Source organism: Apium graveolens, chromosome 10 (assembly GCF_009905375.1).
Source record: "Apium graveolens cultivar Ventura chromosome 10, ASM990537v1, whole genome shotgun sequence".
NCBI classification, from domain to species: domain Eukaryota; kingdom Viridiplantae; phylum Streptophyta; class Magnoliopsida; order Apiales; family Apiaceae; genus Apium; species Apium graveolens.
Genome location: NC_133656.1, coordinates 117,473,577 through 117,492,781, shown reverse-complemented (window position 1 = coordinate 117,492,781; position 19,205 = coordinate 117,473,577).

Sequence of the window (19,205 nt, the reverse complement as noted above, 5' to 3'; positions counted from 1 at the left end):
CGACGGATGAGGATTTTTATCATTCGACGGATAACACTTTTTGTTATCCGACGGATAATCCTCATCATCCGTCGAGTCTACATCTATCAGCAACCCATCTACCAAAATAGGTTCTAGTTTCTCCTTATTCTTTTTCCAGGCTTCATCACAAAAAGACTCAATTCCTTGAACCTTGGTGATTTGAGCATGAACATCTCTGGATGTTTTCCATGCTTTAATCACCTCTTGTTCACGATCGAGTTGCTTCTTTAAAATTTCTTCCTTTTTCAAGGACTCAGTTAATTCCTCCTTGGCAATTCTACACTCAATTTTTAGTTTCTCAAACTCAACAAACTGAGACTCAAGCACATTATTCCTCTCACTCAAAAACAAGTTGTTTTCTTTTATTTTAGCATTTTCTTTAGTGAGGGACTTAAGTGTAACACACAAATGATACAATTCTGCAGACATGTCATTTATTGCATCATTACACTCAGCTTTAGATAAATGTGCAAGGTTTGTAGTGATTACCTGATTGCTTGAGGAACTTGTCTCTGTTTCATCAGACTTGGCCATAAGGGTTAGATTGACATAGCTGACATCTTCATCTTCATCCAAGCCATCAGCTGCCCAGTCATTCTCTTGTGTAATAAAAGCCCTTTCCTTTTGTTTGAGTAGATCAAAGTATTTTTGCTTGTAATCTACAGACTCAAATCTTTTCTTGCTGGAATCTGACTTTTTATACTCATTTGCAAAATGCCCTGCCAAGCCACATTTGAAACACTTGAATTTTGATTTATCCACCATGTTTCTATTTGGCTTGGCAGCTCCAAAGTTCTTCTTGAACTTGAGCTTGGCAAATCTTCTTGAAAGGAATGCTAGGTGCTCATCAATGTCCTCCATGTCATCTTGGCTCAATGAATCTTCATTTTCTACAGCTCGTCCTTTACCCTTGCTTTCACAGGCCTTTGAAGTTGATTCCACAGCTTCCATCTTCACTTTCTTCTCCTTTTCCAGATCAGCAACTAGTGCAATGGATCCTCCTTTCTTCTTTCCTCTCTCCATTCTTTCATCCTGCTCTATTTCAAGCTCATAGGTCTTCAGAATGCCATACAGTCTCTCCAAAGTAAACTCCTTATAATCTTGTGAGTTTCTCAATGAGACTATCATTGGTTTCCATTCCTTTGGAAGAGATCTGAGAAATTTCAGATTGGAGTCTTTAGTCTGATAGACTCTTCCATGCAATTTAAGAGCATTTAGTAGCTTTTGGAATCTACTAAAAATGTCAGTGAGTGACTCACTTTCTTCATTGTGAAAATGCTCATATTGCTGAATCAGGAGCTGCATTTTATTTTCTCTTACTTGCTCAGTACCATCACAGATTATTTGTATTGTGTCCCAAACTTCCTTGGCAGTCTTGCAGTTGATAATGTTATCAAACATGTCTGCATCAACACCATTGAACAGAATGTTCATGGCCTTTTTATCTTTCCTGACTTGTTCAATATCAGGATCAGACCATTAATGCCTTGGCTTTGGAACAGATGGTTCATTTCCTGTTGCAGCTCTCATTGGAATATGAGGGCCTCTTTCTATGCAGTCCACATAGGCCTCATCTTGAGAAAGCATATGAAGATGCATCTTTACCTTCCAATGATGGTAATTATCTTTATCAAGAAAAGGAATCTTGACTCCAACATCTTTCTTGTTCATCTTGCTGAATTGTTTTGATCTTTAAACTCTTTGTAGATTAAGAGCTTGCTCTGATACCAATTGTTAGTCCCTTAACAATATAGCAAGAATTACAGAAGGGGGGTTGAATAGAATTCTTGAACCTTTTTCTTGAAATAAAAATGTTCAACTCGATTATGAATATATATGTTTTGATTAGCACAATGCGGAATGTAAACTTGAATGAATTAAAACATAAGTAATTAAAAACAAGAGTCTTTAAAAACTTTCTGTTGGATTTAAACAATTCCACCAGAGATATATATAATATATCGAGAGGACTCTGTGTGCAGAAATGCTCATAGCTGCTTACAAAATAGAACTGCTGAGAATACAGGAAATGCTAAAGATTGTGCTTACAAAGATTTCTCTGTTTTTATGTTTCTCAGCTATCTCAGTTGTTTTTCTATTTGCTACTCTCTTGGTTTATATATTACCAAGATTACAAAGTCAAAAGAACTGAACAAATATAAAATCTAATAGTCTTGATCTTTGCTGCTTTTCGTCCTCTATTACCCAGTTAATGGGCTTCCACAGTGTGTTTGTATCCATCTCGACGGCTGTGTGTCAGCTTTCACTGTTCAACTGATGTTTGAATCTTGATATGATCATCCTTCGACTTTCAGATCATCCGTCGATGACTTAATTGATCATCCGTCGACTGCTATGTTAAACATCCGTTGATAGTCATTTGATCATCCGTCGAAGCTTTGTTAATCATCCGTCGGTAGCTATTTTGGCACTTGACTTCATTTCACTTATACAGAATTACAAGACATTACTTATGTACAGTTAATCAACCTATTCTGCATATCTAGTTAAAGTCAACATGACTTATATGCTACTACAGATTCTATACAAAGGTGCATACATCACTGTGCTACAAACTTATTATTACATAAGCTACTCACTCGATGGATAATAAGTTAATCATCCGTCGGGACTATAATGAGTTATCCGTCGGGACTAAAACTCTTATCCGTCGAGTGCTACATTATTTCACTAAGTAAAATCTACTTAGACATTTTGTTTAAGTGATCATCAAGTACACAACATATTCACAACAAATCAAAAAGGAATATACGCTGTAATATTGAAGACAAGAACGATACCATTGGTCACCATCCACATTTCACTTGTATTCATCTTTCGAGCTTGTTCGATCATATTCCAATTGTGTCATATAACAACTTTAAAAAACACGCTGAAATGCCTCTGCAAATTAAGCATTATGGTAGATTCTTACTTGTTAAGTCTTGCGTCTTTAACATCGCACCTACACGTATAATACTTTAACAATTCGATCATAATGACATTCTTACCAATTAACCTCGAGTGTCCTCCTCTTTAATTTGGAATAACCATGAATTATTCAACATAACGATCCTTTTGTTAATAATCTTTTTCTTTTGGAAAGGTCTGGAAATCTTCCCAATCTCTTTCGATCACGCCCGGGCTCTTTTTATATCAATGAATTCTTTAACTCTAATGGTCTCTGCAACTGGATAAATAATTACTCCATACGCGGATTCTGTTATTATCCTTGTCAAACAATATTTACACCTTACCGTTAGGAATAATCAACTTCTTCATAATCGCGGATCACTTTATTCTCTAAATTAACAATACTGGGTCTAAAATAAGTGTCCTCCCAGGTAATCCGGGTCTTTTAACGGACAGGAAACTCAAGTAGTAACTTGACAACCAATGTTTAAAACTTATTTTTTTAAAAAGGCTTTTCAAAATTTTGTAAGGGAAAATCCTTTTCAAAAACTTGTTTAAAATTTTGAAAATCATAAACTGATTGTTGTCCTTACTATATGAGTTGGTTGTTGTCCTTCCTCTAACCAGATACCAAGTTAAAGAAATGATCACACCAAGGTCCATTCACTTCCATTTATCTCCTCTCCTTCATTAGGTCTATTACCTTCCTTAATCGATGAAAACTTCAACTGTCGTTGCATATTATCTCATTCGTAGCTTCATTTCAGAGCTTCCATACTGGTAATACTCCTGATATTATCGTTGCAGTATTTAAGTAGAACAGGCTATTCAATAGTCAACAAGTCTATTTCCTAGAACAAAGTTTGCCCATATCACATCACTACTTTACATATCGCATTTATCATAGCACCATCATTTAATATTACCAAAAATTCCAGATTTATACCTTTCTCTCTTACTCTTGCAAAATTCATCTAGTTCATCCCATAATCATTCACGGGTGGCTTAGTCACTAAGGGCTTCTTTTAACCCGATAACAGCTATCCTCTAAAACACTTAAATCTTCTCTCTAAACTTCTTCTCACCTTTATTTATATCTCAAGCGCTCACCATTTACTGTAACTCTCGAATCCATCCTCGTAGGTATAATCGCTTCATAGAACAAGTTCTAAACTGGGGGTATAGAACAAGATGTAGGGTAAACTAAAGAGATACACTCACAGCCGAATGTCCAGAGAAACAAGGATAAACATATGAAAGTTCTTGAATAGGTAGTCTCATATCAAGAGGTGGTAGAATAGCGTAGAATAGCTTGAAGACGTGCAACTGTCATAACGGAAGGTAGTGCCATTAATACTGATGGAGGAACGAGGTGCAAATCCAATCTGAGAGAAGATGACGATCCTCGAACGGAAAGCTCCAAACGATCAAATAACGTCGGGAAATCAAAATTTTCCATTACCGTTGTCTGGAAATCACGTCGCAAGCTGAGAATCTCGAATCGCAATACGAACCATGCCGGAGACCTACTATACCCTTGCATTCAACCTCACAACGTCTTATCTTTCTATTTCCTATTCCTAATCCTAACCCTCTACCCAATCCTGACAATCTAGGCTTGTTTCAGTGACTTATAACCTGTAGCTCTGATACCAACCTGTGGCGCCCTCCAAACCCGGGTCAGAAGTTTGGGGTCCACAACACATACACAACTGCGAACGGGAACAAGCCGGAAGAATAGTGAACCAAGGTGGCAACTCAGGGACAGGGAACACAGGTATCACAAAAGCGAATATATACACACAAGCACACATGTATATACATACTGCATGCAAAACGAACCGGAGTTCACAACCGGAAAAATCGAACACCGGCCGGAGCTTACCGAAAAAACAAAACAACGGTGGAAACCGAGCAGAATCAGGGCAGGAACGGAAAAGAAGAAGAAACAGAATAAAAAGGGAGGAGAGAAATCGAGAATAAGGGGGATGGAGACACAGGCGAACAAAGAGAGATCAGGGAAGGGAAATGAAACCGCAGTGGTGGAAAGATGGGGGGGAGTTTGTTAATTCATGTTCGTGTTACCTTGGTTCCGTGATTCTGATTGCAATTTTATTTATTTATTTATTTATTTATTTTCTGCAGAAAATAGTTGAGTAAATTTTGTGAAATAAATATATTTTGTGCGGGGAAATTAAGTTTAATCGGTGGAAATTTGTGATGGAAACCCGACGAACACGGGCACCCGCAAATTTTCGCCGCCGTCGGTGATGAGCCTCGGCGAGCCGACGGTGGACTGTGATGATCATATTCTGAGTCCTAAATTAGTAAATGAAAATAAAATGTAAATAAAATGTAAAGTGCGAACAATAATTGATAATACTGTTAAATTGGTGCTTGGGAATTTATGAATATTGGTTGTGGTGACTGGATTGTGATTTGTTGTTATTGACGTCGATGATGTTTCGACGGGTAGTCTGATAAACAAAGGGAACGCTGCTCGATTTATGGGAAACTGAATTACAAAAATACGGGAGCGTATCCGAAGATTATCGGGATGTCGAGCGTTCATTTCTCGAAATCGATTCTAACGTTCAACCACTAGATCCCATTGGATTTTCAACTATTACAACTATTACTGATCAACTCTGAGCCGACTCTGCGGACCAAGTTCACTCCCGTATCACCTTGGTTCGCTTGACATCCCGATAATCTTCGGATACGCTCCCGTATTTCTGTAATTCAGTTTCCCAGAAATCAGACAGCGTTCCCTTTGTTTATCGGACTACCCGTCGAAATATCATCGACGTCAATAACAACAAATCACAATCCAGTCATCACAACCAATATTCATAAATTCCCAAGCACCAATTTAATACTATTATAAATTATTGTTCGCACTTTACATTTAATTTACATTTTATTTTCATTTACTAATTTAGGACTCAGAATATGATCATCACAGTCCACCGTCGGCTCGCCGACGGCGGAGAAAATTCGTGAAGTATCTGTTACCTCGAACTACTGATTTGTTGATCAAACAGAAGAAGCCGAGTATTTTCTAAAATTGATTTAAGATTTGGGCGTTACCAATTGGAGATTGAACCTATGGACATAATCTTTAAGGAATATCTGGATGAGTTGTAATTATGTTACTTAAAGTTAACGGAGGACCATGCGAAGCATTTAATGACAATTGGGGAGTCGAAGAAGAAAGAAGTTGTATGTAAAGTTTACAAGGTGAAAGTTTTGATGGTAGAAAGCATAAATAATTAGTGAGAAGGAGACCAAAGGAGATCCAGTAGAAATTAAAGTCACCATAAATAAAGAAAGGCCAAAAGCACCAACAAATATAAGACGTTTTACCATGGACCGACTATACTGAAAATTTGTACAAGATTTCTTGAAAATTGCAATACCTTTGACGAAGCTAATTTGGAAAAGCAATAAGTAAAGATGAAATAAAGAAGGGTGAAGAAAGTTTTGTAGAGTTAAATGAAGGAATGATTATAGTACCTGCTTTATCACTTTGAAGGTATCAAAGGGATTTGGTAGTTTATAGTAATGCTTCTCATAAGGGAGTAGGATGTGTGTTGATGCGGTATAATAAAGTTATTGTATATGCACCCAGACAACCGAAACCTTATGAGTAGAAGTATCCTACTCACAATCAGGACTAGCAGTAATCTTATTCGCTTTGAATGATTGAGAAACATGATATGTAAGGAGAAATGTGTAAGATTTATACGGACCATAAGAGTTTGAAGTAAGTATTCACGAGAAAAACAAATGTAGTGGCAAGCGATAAACAAAAAGGAGAGAACGAACATAGAGACTACATCAGAAGGATTAACTATAGGATTCTCGAAGTTGGAATTGGAAGCTAAAGTTCATAATCTAAAAGGAAGAAAGATGGATAGTGTGATCTTTCAGTTGAAGTTGTGAAGGGAAAGATAAAATGTCAAGAGAAGATAATGGATCACGATGTTAGTAGTTAGAAAAAGGAAATTTATGCGCCCAGGAGAACGATCACGATATCTCCAGATTTTCTTGCAGCACTTGGATGCTACAAATAGAAGAATTAAGAAACGAGATCCCACAGGGAATTCACAATATTAAGTATTTAATTTATTAAAGGAATGCCAAGATATACGGAAATTTAAAGAAAAATAGGGATAACCAGGTATACAAAGGAAATTTCAAGATGGATTAGGAAGTGTGGACATGTCAAAGGAATAAGGCGAAATATCAGAGACCTAGTAGATAAGGCAGATCCAGGTAGTAATTCTACAAGAAGCGAACCGTGAAGTGTACCAGTGATGTTAAGGGAGAAAAAAGAATGAAAGTATAAGAGTATGTACTGATTATCGGGAGTTTAACAAAACAACGAATATGGAGAAGTGAGACTCTATAAAGAATTGATTACCTATGAAATCTAATCCAAGAAGTGTGTTATATCTCGGGGATTAACTTAAGATCGACCTGAGAACATATCAGAGATTACGATTGAAATGAGTTAAGAGCATAGCAAGCTTTGGTGATATTATGTGAAATAACAAGTATATCAGGTGACCATAAGGAATTAAGGATCATGGTGTATAAGGAGTACTTAGATAAGCAAACTGTATTTATTGATAACATCCTCAGCTACTCAAAGAATAAGGAAGTCTGTGTGGAATGCCCAAGAATTTTCTCCAAGTATCAGAAGGAAAGCAACTATGCGTTAAGTTTTCAAGAATGAAATTTTGACTAGGGCTAACAAAAGGTTCTGAATTAATCCATTAACAACTACTTAAGCAAATCCGTATGATAACAGGTGCCCTATACCGACAGGAAGGGTTGGATGTAATTAAGACTACCAAGGAGTTAATAAATGAACTGGAAAGAGTGGAATTTGGAGTTCAAATACTTAAAGATAATAATACGTTATTATATGAGATTACTTTTCAGCCTTAACTAATAAAAAGGAGTAAGAAATGTTTAAATATTTCGAAACCAAGTTGAAAATAAGCACCGCATATCATCCTAAAACGGAGAGTCAAAGTACGGAGGTGATTTAAGAAATGTAAGATATGTTGAGAAGTTGAGTTTTAATGAAACACGGGAATGAATAGTTATCATCGACGTCAGCTTTAGAATGCTACTTTATCAAGATTCATGTGAATGCAAATGTAGATCCTCATTTTTTATTGAGATAAAGTGAGAGAAAGAAAGTTGTCAAATTCTAAATTAATTCAGCACACCAAGAGCGAAGTAATATTGATTGAAGCAGCTCAAAGTAGACAAAGAAAGAAGGCCAAAATAATATCGAGAGAGAATATGAGTATAGAAATAGGACCAGTAGTGTTAGTACAAGTTTCATCTTGAAAAAGACTAGATAAGTCTAAGTAGAAGAGACAGGTTAAGTCTTAAAAATTGGTGAACCATTCGAGGTATTGATAAATATAGATAAGGTTGTTCATGAGTTGATGTTACCGTCACAACAGTGTGTACATATAGTGTGTTTAGTCTGTTAAAGATAAAAACGATAAGTATCTGATTTAAATTAAGTGATTGATCAGGAGCCAATGGGGCTCTTGTCCAAGTTGTTCTGCATATAGTGATCAATCCAAACTCTTGATCGTCAAAGGCAAGTCCTTGGAAATGAGTGTATACCTATTGTAAGTACGTTTGAACCCTCGAGTAGAAGGGTCTACTTAGGAATTAGAGTCAGATATGCTTGACAAATATCCTCACTTATTTAATTAGACCAGATTCTGAGGACAAAATCTCTTTAAGGGGGGAAGGATATAACGACTCGTGTATTCTTTTTGAATTATTTAATTGTGCAATTATGGAAATTATTAAATAAATAAAATATGTGTGTTGGTTTTAACCGCTATGTGTTGTTTGATTATTATCCATATGTGATTTATAGTGTACCGGGTTGTCCGTGCGATTAATTATGGGATTGTATTGAATTGTTTTCACTTTCACAAGTGGATTTAGTGCAAATTTATTTGCATAAATATTGGGAATGTTTCTAAAATTGTTTTTATGATTTTATAATTACAATAATTATTTTTAGAATTTTATAAAATTGAGAAATCAATATTTCATTAATTATTTATCTTTAAATGATTTCCTGAGTATGTTTAATGGTAAAATCCATATTTAATTCTAAAATTCTTCAAAAATTATGAAACTCATACTAATTGAAGTTTGGAATATTTTGAGAATTTTAAAATTATTCTGAAAATTTTTGGGATTAATTTCACTCGTGCGTTGTTTCGTTTAATTGTTAAAAAGCGGGTATAAAGGGCACTTTGAAAATTGTTCTAAAATTTTGAAAATTATGTTTTTATAAACTTCGGGATATTTCTAACATTTTAAGATTGTTTCTGTAATTTTCTGAATTTATTTTAAGTGCAGCTCGGATCATTAATTGTTAAATGCGGATATGAATTACGTTTCAAAAATACTTTGAAAATTATAAAAAAAAATTATTTTAATAACTTCGAATTATTTGTGATATTTTAGAACTATGTTGATAATTTTCCGGGTTTATTTTACCCGCAACTTGGTTCGATTATTCGCGAATTTCGGGAAAAACCGAGACAACGGGACACGTGTTTGCTTATCAGGCTGGGTTTTTGCTGTGTTTGTGCCCTCCTCAGAGAAACTCCGGCCGCCTTATTGCCGCCGTTTTTCTTTTTCTGGTGACGTGACTATGGTGCGATGGTGTGTGTGTCATGTGTGTGTTCGGTTGTGTTGATCACATATACATATGGTGTGTATATCTTCGTTGTGGTGGTGTTTTCCTTCTCTGTTTCGTCCCGGTTGCCGCCGGATTAAACTCCGGCGAGGTGACCTGTGCCTCTGGGGCCGCGCGTGTGTGTTTGTCGCCTGGTTCTGTTTTGTTCTTGCTTTGTGCGCGTTGTCTGGAATAATTAATTAATTGTATTAATTTATGCAGGGCTTATTGATTGCAATTCGTGAAATAAGTAATTGATACGGGAATTATTAAAAATCAATCGGTGAAACTCGTGATTGGCATCCAAAATTAGGGTACCTCCGAGATTTCGCCGCCGTCAGCGATGACCATCGGTGAGTTGACGGTGGACTGTGATGTTTATTCTGAGTCCTAAAATTTCAAAATATTAATTTAGTTCGAGAAATATTTATCCGATATTTAGAGTTTGTATTGAGACTTGGATTTTGTATTGAGACTTGGATTTTGTATTGAGACTTGGATTGCGTATTTAATTATGATTTTGTTATGAATTTGACTTGACTGGAGTTGTGATTGTTGTATTGTTGATTGGTTTGACGTCGAATCGTTTCGACGGGTAGTCCGATAAACAAAAGAGACGCTGCCCGATTTTCGGGAAATTTACCTAGGAAAATACGGGAGCGTATCCGACGATTATCGGGACGTCGAATGGTTACATAGATATATATGTGTTCTATATGGAACTTTATTGCACGATGTGGTGAAATAAATTGCTAAAATTCATAGCCCTGATTTTGTAAAATTACAAATATACGTATTTTCGGAAAGCGAACACCAAACCGATTTCTCGAGAATGTGAACCCTAATTGTTGGGTGTGTTGTTATATTATAACAATCCATATAATTACGAGTCGGGTTTGAAAATAGTTGGGTAGAATTGATATCGAGGATATGTCAAGCATACCTAGACGTCTAACGTAGGGTATTTCGACCCTGTAGGTTATAGTCGGAAACACTGACAGTGGATGATGAACTAAAGATAACCTAGCAATCAGTCGACGAGCTCAGTAGAGTTTCAATAGAAAAACCTGGGTGTCGAAGTCGAATCCAATGGGATCTAGTGGTTGGACGTTAAAGCCTGAGCGGCAGCGTCGGATCAGAATTGATCAGTAGTAGTTGTAAAGCCTGAAAGGCAAGTATTTCTGAACTTTTTTTCAAGATATATTACCAATGTTTTCGAACTGTTTTATAACATATTGTTATCATTAAACATAACTCCTGTTTTATAATGCATATGCTTCAAACTATTTACCCTTAAACTCTGATTCTTTCTTGATCTTGAGCCTTAAGCCTTATTCTTTGCAAACCGTACTTTGTTGATCCTCAGACACCAAACTACACAAATATGATACTACTTCCCAAATGTATAACTACCAAACTTCAAACACTGAAACAAAATTGTTTGAAAATACATAAATTTTTATATCTCAACCATTCTTTATAACATCAAAGAACTATACCTTGAACAATCATTATTTGTCTAATACCTGATCATTTTATAAACTGAAAACCGTTTCTTATACATACCCTGATATACCCCTGTGATACATCTTGAATTGCATTATGTTTTAATACCAATGCTTTATCGCTGTTGATTATGATCTTGCTTATTGAATTACATTGTTATTACATTGAATTGTTCTAGAATTGGATAGTTTTCTTTATGTGGACCAGATTCGTGGTCAGACCAGATTTATGGTCGAATTAGGCCAATATGTGCCTTGGATCCAGTAATTAGAGCAGTGCTGTGTGCTTGCTCGGGGTTAGTGCATGACTGATCAGCAGCCTAACCTTGGTTTTTAAAACTTAAAAAGAATATCCAATTCTAATGATTAGTTTAAAAGAAATTTGATTCCTTTGAATCATCTTATTTGATCATTATTTAACCTCAGTTATCACTATTATGACTTGCTGAGCTAGTTAGCTCACCCTTGCGATTCTTTTATATATTTTACAGTTGAAAAGAATATGGATGATAGTGAAGTTCCTCGGTCCAAAGTGCGGGCTAAGGTTCTAGTTGAGTTGAATCGAGCTAGCAGAAGCTTCATGCGGTGTAGAGATAGTCAGATTGTAAGAATGATTTTATTATCAATTATAAGTTAAATTAGTTGGGATTTGGTACGTTGTAATAAAGGTTATGATTGTGGCTTGTTTTCATACTTTAACCTGTTGCGATCCGTGGTTATGTAAAGCAGGGTCATTACAAATAATATTTCTTATTCAGGTTTATATATTGTCTATGTGTTGTGGACCCCAAACTTCTGACCCGGGTTTGGAAGGCGCCACAGGTTGCCATTAAACCAGATTCTGAGGACATAATCTTTTTAAGGGGGGAAGGATATAACGACTCGTGTATTTACGAATTATTTAAATATGTGATTATTATGGAAATTATTAAATCAAATATGTGTATTGGTTTTGACCACTATGTGTTGTTTGATTATTATCTATGTGTGATTTATGATGTACCGGGTTGTTCGCGTGATTAATTAAGGAATTGTATTGAATTGTTTCACTTTTAAAGTGGATTTAATGCTAAATTATTTGTACAAATACTTGAAGTGTCTCTAAATTTTTTTTATGATTTTATAATTACAATAATTATTTTTAGGATTTTATAAAATTGAGAAATTAATATTTTATTAATTATTTAGCTTTAAATGATTTTCAAAATGCTTTTATTTGTAAAATTTATATTTCATGCTAGAATTCTTCAAAAATTATAAAACTCATATTTATTTAAGTTTGGAATATTCCGAGAATTTTAAAATTATTTTGGAAATTTTCGGGATTAGTTTCACGCGCTCGTTGTTTCGTTTTATTGATAAAAGCGGGTATAAGTGACATTTTAAAAATTGTGTTAAAATTATGAAAATTACGTTTTTATTTACTTCCGAATATTTATAATATTATAAGATTATTTTCGCGATTTTCTGAATTTGTTTTAAATGAACCTCGGTTCGTTAATTATGAAATACAGGTACAAACTGCGTTTCAAAGATGCTTTAAAAATTATGAAATTTGTATTTTATTAGCCTCGGGATATTTGTAAAACTTTAAGACTATTTCCGAATTATTTCGATTAATATTTATTCGTGATATTGTATCGTTAAAGGATAAAATCGATACAAAGTGACTAGCTAACAGGGCTCTACAAGAAAAAAGTCCATAGACATCGCTTTTTGGCCGATGTCTATGTTGTTCCCCAACCGATGTTGATGTCGGTGATGTCTATTCTAGACATCGGTGAATACCCTATGTCTATACTCGATTAGACATCGATTTTAGTTAAAAAACAGATGTCTATGTGTTGATTATTAGAACAAAATGCTATAAATAAATTATTTAATAACTAAATTACACCTAATTAAACATGTTAAACATATCATGAGCTATGTTTTTTGTGACGCCCTCCAAACCCGGGTCAGAAGTTTGGGGTCCACAACACAATCACGATATATCAACCTGTATAAGAAATATTATTTATAATGACCCTGCTTCACAAAACCACGGATCGTAACAGGTTAAAGTATGAAAACAAGCCACCACCTTAATTTATTACATCGTACCAATCTCAACTAATTTAACTTACAATTGATAATAAAATCATTCTTACAATCTAACTATCTCTTTATCGCATGAAACTTCTACTAGCTCGATCCAACTCAACTGGAACCTTAGCCCGCACTTTGGACTGAGAAACTTCACTATCATCCATATTCTTTTCAACTGTAAAATATATAAAAGAATCGCAAGGGTGAGCTAACTAGCTCAGCAAGTCACGATAAAGATAACTGAAGTTAAATAATGATCGAATGAGAGGATTCAAAGGAATCAAGTTTCTTTTTAACTACTTATTAGAATTGGATATTCATTTTAAGTTTTAAAACCAAGGTTAGGCTGCTGATCAGTCACGCACTAACCCCGAGCAAAGCACACAACACTGCTCTAATTACTGGATCCAAGGCACACATTGGCCTAACTTGACCATTAGTATGGTCTGACCACGAATCTGGTCCACATATATAAAAACTATCCAATCCTAAAGCAGTTCAATACGATAAACAATATAATTCGATAATACAAGATCATAATCAATGATGATTAAACATTTGAATAAAACGTAAGGAAACTCATGGATATCTCAAGGGTATATCAGGGTATGTATAAGAAACGGCTTTTAGTTTGTACAAGGGTCAGGTATCAGACCAGTAATGATGTTTCAGGGTATGGTTCTTTGAGGTTATTAAAAATGTTTGGAGTATAAAAATTCCTGTGTTTTCAAACAAATTTTCTTCAAGTGTTTGGTGTTTGGTAGTTATACATTTGGGGATTAGTATCATATTTGGGTGGTTTGGTATCTGAAAATCAATGAAGGATGATTTACAAAGAATAAGGCTTATGGCTCAAGATCAAGAAAGAATCAGGATTCAAGGGTAAATAATTTAAAGCACTTACATTATAAAACAGGATTTATGTTTAATAATAGCAACATGTTATGAAACAGTTTGAAAACATTGGTAATATATCTTGAAGAAAAGTTCAGAAATACTTGCCTTACAAGGCTTTACAACTATTATTGATCAACTCTGAGCCGACTCTGCCGCTCAGGCTCTAACGTCCAATCACTAGATCCCATTGGATTCGACTTTGATACTTAAGTTTTCCTGTTGAAACTCTATTGAGTTCGTCGACTGACTACCAGGTCATCACTAGTCCATCGCCCACTTACAGGTTCCCGATTATAACCTACAGGGTCGAAATATCCTACGTTAGACGTCTAGGTATGCTTGACATATTCTCGATACAAGTTCTTACCCAACGATATTCAAACCCGACTCGTAATTATGAATATTATATTAACATACGCAACAAATAGGGTTCAAAATCTCGAAGATCGGTTCGGTGTTCGTTTTTGGAAAATACATATATTCTTTATTTTATGAAATTAGGGTTATCGATTTGGCAAAGTATTTTATCACATCGCACAATCAAGTTTCGTATAAAACACACAGATATACCATATATAGTCACTCGACGTCCCGATAATCATCAGATACGTTCATGTTTTTACGTAGTTCAGTTTCCCGAAAATCGGGCAGCGCCTCCTTTGTTTATTGGGCTACCCGTCGAACACAATATCGACGTCAAATCAATTCACAAAAGCTACAATGACAATCCAAATCAGAATCCAATTGCATGAATCCCAATCACTGATATTATTTAACTATTACTCTTATTCATATATTATTATTATTATTATTTTATTTTATTTTTTCGTATTAGGACTCAGAATAAATTCATCACCGTCCACCGTCAGCTCATCGAAATTCATTGCTAACGGCGGCAAAACCCGGAGGTACCCATGTCGGGTTTCCAGTCACGAGTTCCACCGATTAACCGAAATAATTCCCGCACAAAATATACTTTCTTTCACTAAACCAATCAAGTAATTCCTGCAAAAATTAATTAAGATAATTGAGAAAATTTCCATCAAAACGCACGCGTACAAACACGCGCCAACAACACTGAACGAACACAGCAGGAAAACAACCGGCGATAGCACATCAAACCACAACACCCACAGTCGCTACACTGCAACACACACACACTGGGTACACTTGCACACACTTAAACGCACACACATCCATTATAATATACACGCATACACGTCAATATATATATACAAATAAATTTCCATGACTGAATCAAGACATAAGCCGAAACAGAGCATCATCGGAAAAAGGGAAAGAAGCGGCCGGAAAAAGAAACGCCGGCAACTTACCGGAAAGTCGCGAGAACACACGCGGAGACAAGGGAAACAGAGAGATACAGGGGAATTAGAGGAGAAAAGTGAGAGAGAGAGAAGAGATTAAAGAGCATAAAATCGAGAGAGAGAGAGAGAGAGAGAGACTTCGAGATTAAAGAGAAGAGGAATCAGAGAGATTGTTTTAATCGGAACAAAAGAAACAGGAGTGTATTCGTGTATATCTATTCTGCATAACACGTGTCCAGCTATTGGACACGTACCCCTCTGTATAATCAGATTTTTTATTCCGTGTTTCAATATATATGACCCGAGGTGCACTTTAAACAAATTCTAAAAATTATGGAAATAGTCTTAAAATATCATAAATATCCCGATGTTTGTAAAAACATAAATTTAGTAATTTTAAAATAATTTCCGAAAAGTAGTTTATACCCGCTTTTCGCAATTAAAGGAATCGACGCGCGGGTGAAATTAATCCTGAAAATTTCCGAAATAATTTTAAAATTCTCGAAATATTTTAAACTTAAATAAATATGAGTTTCATAATTTTTAAAGATTTTTTGAATTAAATATATATTTTACAAATAAATACAATCAGAAAATCATACAGGGTTAAATAATTGATGAAATGTTGATTTTTCAATTTTATAAAATCCCAAAAATAATTAGTATTATTGTAAAACCATAAAAATAATTTTAAAGACATTTCAAATATTTATGCAAATAAATTTGCACTAAATTCAATGTAAATAGTGAAAGCAATTCAATATGACTCCATAATTAACCACGTGGACAATCCGATACACCATAAATCACACATATATAATAATCAAATAACACATAGCGGTCAAAACCAATACACATATTTTACTTATTTAATAATTTCCATAGTTGCATAATTAAATAATTCAAAAAGATTACACGAGTCGTTATATTTTTTGTCACAAAAACATCGATTTTAGTGAAAAACACTGATGTCTATGTGATGATTTTTTACAAAAAATGCTATAACAAAATTATTTAATAACTAAATTACACCTATTAAAACATATTAAACATATATTGAGCTATGTTTTTTGTCACAAAAATATCGATAATTTTGACAGAGGTGATGTAAAATGGCATATTAAACATTTGTTTCTTTAATGAAAGGTGATGTCTAATTAAGCGTATAGACATCAGTTTTTTCTAGAATGAAGTGATGTCTATGTATCATTTAGACTTGAACATGTTAGTCTTTCACATCAGTTATTTGCCTTAAACTGATGTACATTGCGTTTTTTGACATCAGTTTTGTTTGGTTAAAAGTGATGTTTATAACGTCACTTGACATCGGTTTTATCTTGAACAAAGTGATTTCTATGTTTAATTTAGACTTGAACCTGGATTCCTTTGACATCAGTTTTTTACCTTAAAGTGATGTACATTATCTTTTTTGACATCAGCTTTTCTTAATTAAAAGTGATGTGTAAGAAATTTATAGACCAAATTGTGTAAAGTTTTACATCACTAATTTTCTAAAAAAGCGATGTACTCGTTACTAATAGACATTTGTTATAAATAAAACCGATGTCCTTTACTACATAACCAAAACTAAAACATTGGAATAACACGCATCCATACAAATCTAACTAGTCAATCATTCATACATTTAACCATTCAATCATCCGAAAACCACCAACACCAACCCCATCATCTGCATCAATCATCCAAAAATCACCAGCACCAACCCCATCATCTGCATCAATCATTCAAAAAATACAGAATCTACATTACCAAATGTACAACCCCCAGCATTTGCAAACCTATACAGCAACCCCAGCATTCATACACTTACATTCTTACTACACAGAACCGTCTAAATTACCAAATGTACGACTACGCAAAAGAAAAGACCTTGAGTACAAGAATTGATCAGATATGCTCTTGGATGAACTGCAGAGCCTCAATGCGAACTTCATCTATCTGTTCAATGCTGTAACACGGTCGAGTCTTGGCCAACCACTACAAATTCCAAACAAACAAAATTCAGTACATGAATGAAAAGTAACCATATCGAAAAGTAACCATATCTCAGTATATAGCAAACTGGAAGCGTCAAGGTAATAAATTTTTAGCAAAATTCAACTTGTCATCATCGATAATTTCTTTCATGTATAGCATTATTACATACGCACATTCAATCCCACCGGGTTGTTTGGGAGATCCCTATTTCATTAATTAAAAGACAAATCAGGCATGTCAAATAAATCATATATATTAAGCACAAATATTAGGTACTCGATCTATTATACTTACACTAAGAAACTTTGCCTTGGCCATCTTGTTGCCCCTGCTGGTTTCAGAGTTGTAACTTTTCAAAGCCCTGCAAAAAAAACATAAAATCTCATATAATGTACAGAAATGAACATGCAATTATACCAAACTGTTATGTTAATAAAAATTTACCTTGATAACGCCTTTTCTAGTTCTGAAAATTGTGTCGGGTGAGGTAGTGGATTCAGAATATATATTTCCCCTTCCCAGATAACGACCAAAATCCAATGCATACTATTTTCATAAAAAAATAAAGACAGATAGGACACATCACATAGAAATTTGTACTGTACTATCCATGTTTTTAATTTTCAGTATTACAATAAGTACTTACTTCTGATTATGCGGAAGAAAGAATAGGCGATCCGGGTTACCCTCTCTCAACCGGTTTAAAATGTATGCTTCAAAATCAGCATTCACGTGATATGTGGATCCGGGGTCAATAAAAGCAAATGTCTCCGCCAGTTCTGGTATTTCACTAATCTCAGAATGCAAGTGCCTATCGAAAGAGTGCTGATATTAAAATGCAAGTTCTGGAAAATTACAAACATTAAAAAAAATGATCATTAAAAAGAAAGAAAAGGTAACTTACGCCATGTAACTTGCAACTACTGCTTGGCCCAACATTTCAAACTCCAATAAAGACACAACATTCTCATGCAACAAATAAATTGTTTTTTCATGTCCAAACACATTCGGCTCACATCGAACCTGGATACTGACCCCGGTAGTTTTCATCCAAGTTGTTGCATGTTTATACAACAGCTTAAAGCCCTTTGGCACTTTCGCACCTGGCTTTGCTTGAAGAAATTGTGCCTTCAAATCCTGCAACCCGTCATTCTTTTTTATTTTTTCAGCACTTGTTCGGGGCCTTTCTTTTTTTTGTACCTGATGATAATATAAAACCAAAATAAAATGTACATACCACTTAATTTTTAATATCTTGAAATGAACAATTTAATTTCAAAATTCAGACAATATTATACATATATATATTATTCATCATACCACAACATTTATGTAGCTAATTAATTCCTCAGGCCATGCCAAAAAAGATCCTAGAGCATCGCGGACAGTCATCATGTCATCACCATGTGTCTCAGCTGGAAGCAAGGCATCTGGTTTTATGAGGCCATCAACGGAGACACATTGATGTCCAATTGGTATATCAACTCCATGTACCAAATCAGTTAAATTATGCTCGCGAGGATATACCATACCAAATGCAACCTTATTCTCAAGTCTCTCGACAGATAGCTCACAAGATCGTTGGGCCTATAATATTTAAATAAATAAAATTAAAAAATTAAGGTAACAATGATTTACCTTAGTAAGATAAATGACAAGGTTGCTCACAAAATTAAAATAACTTACGTGACTTCCAGGAGGTGAAGGCCTAGTTGGGCCATCTGT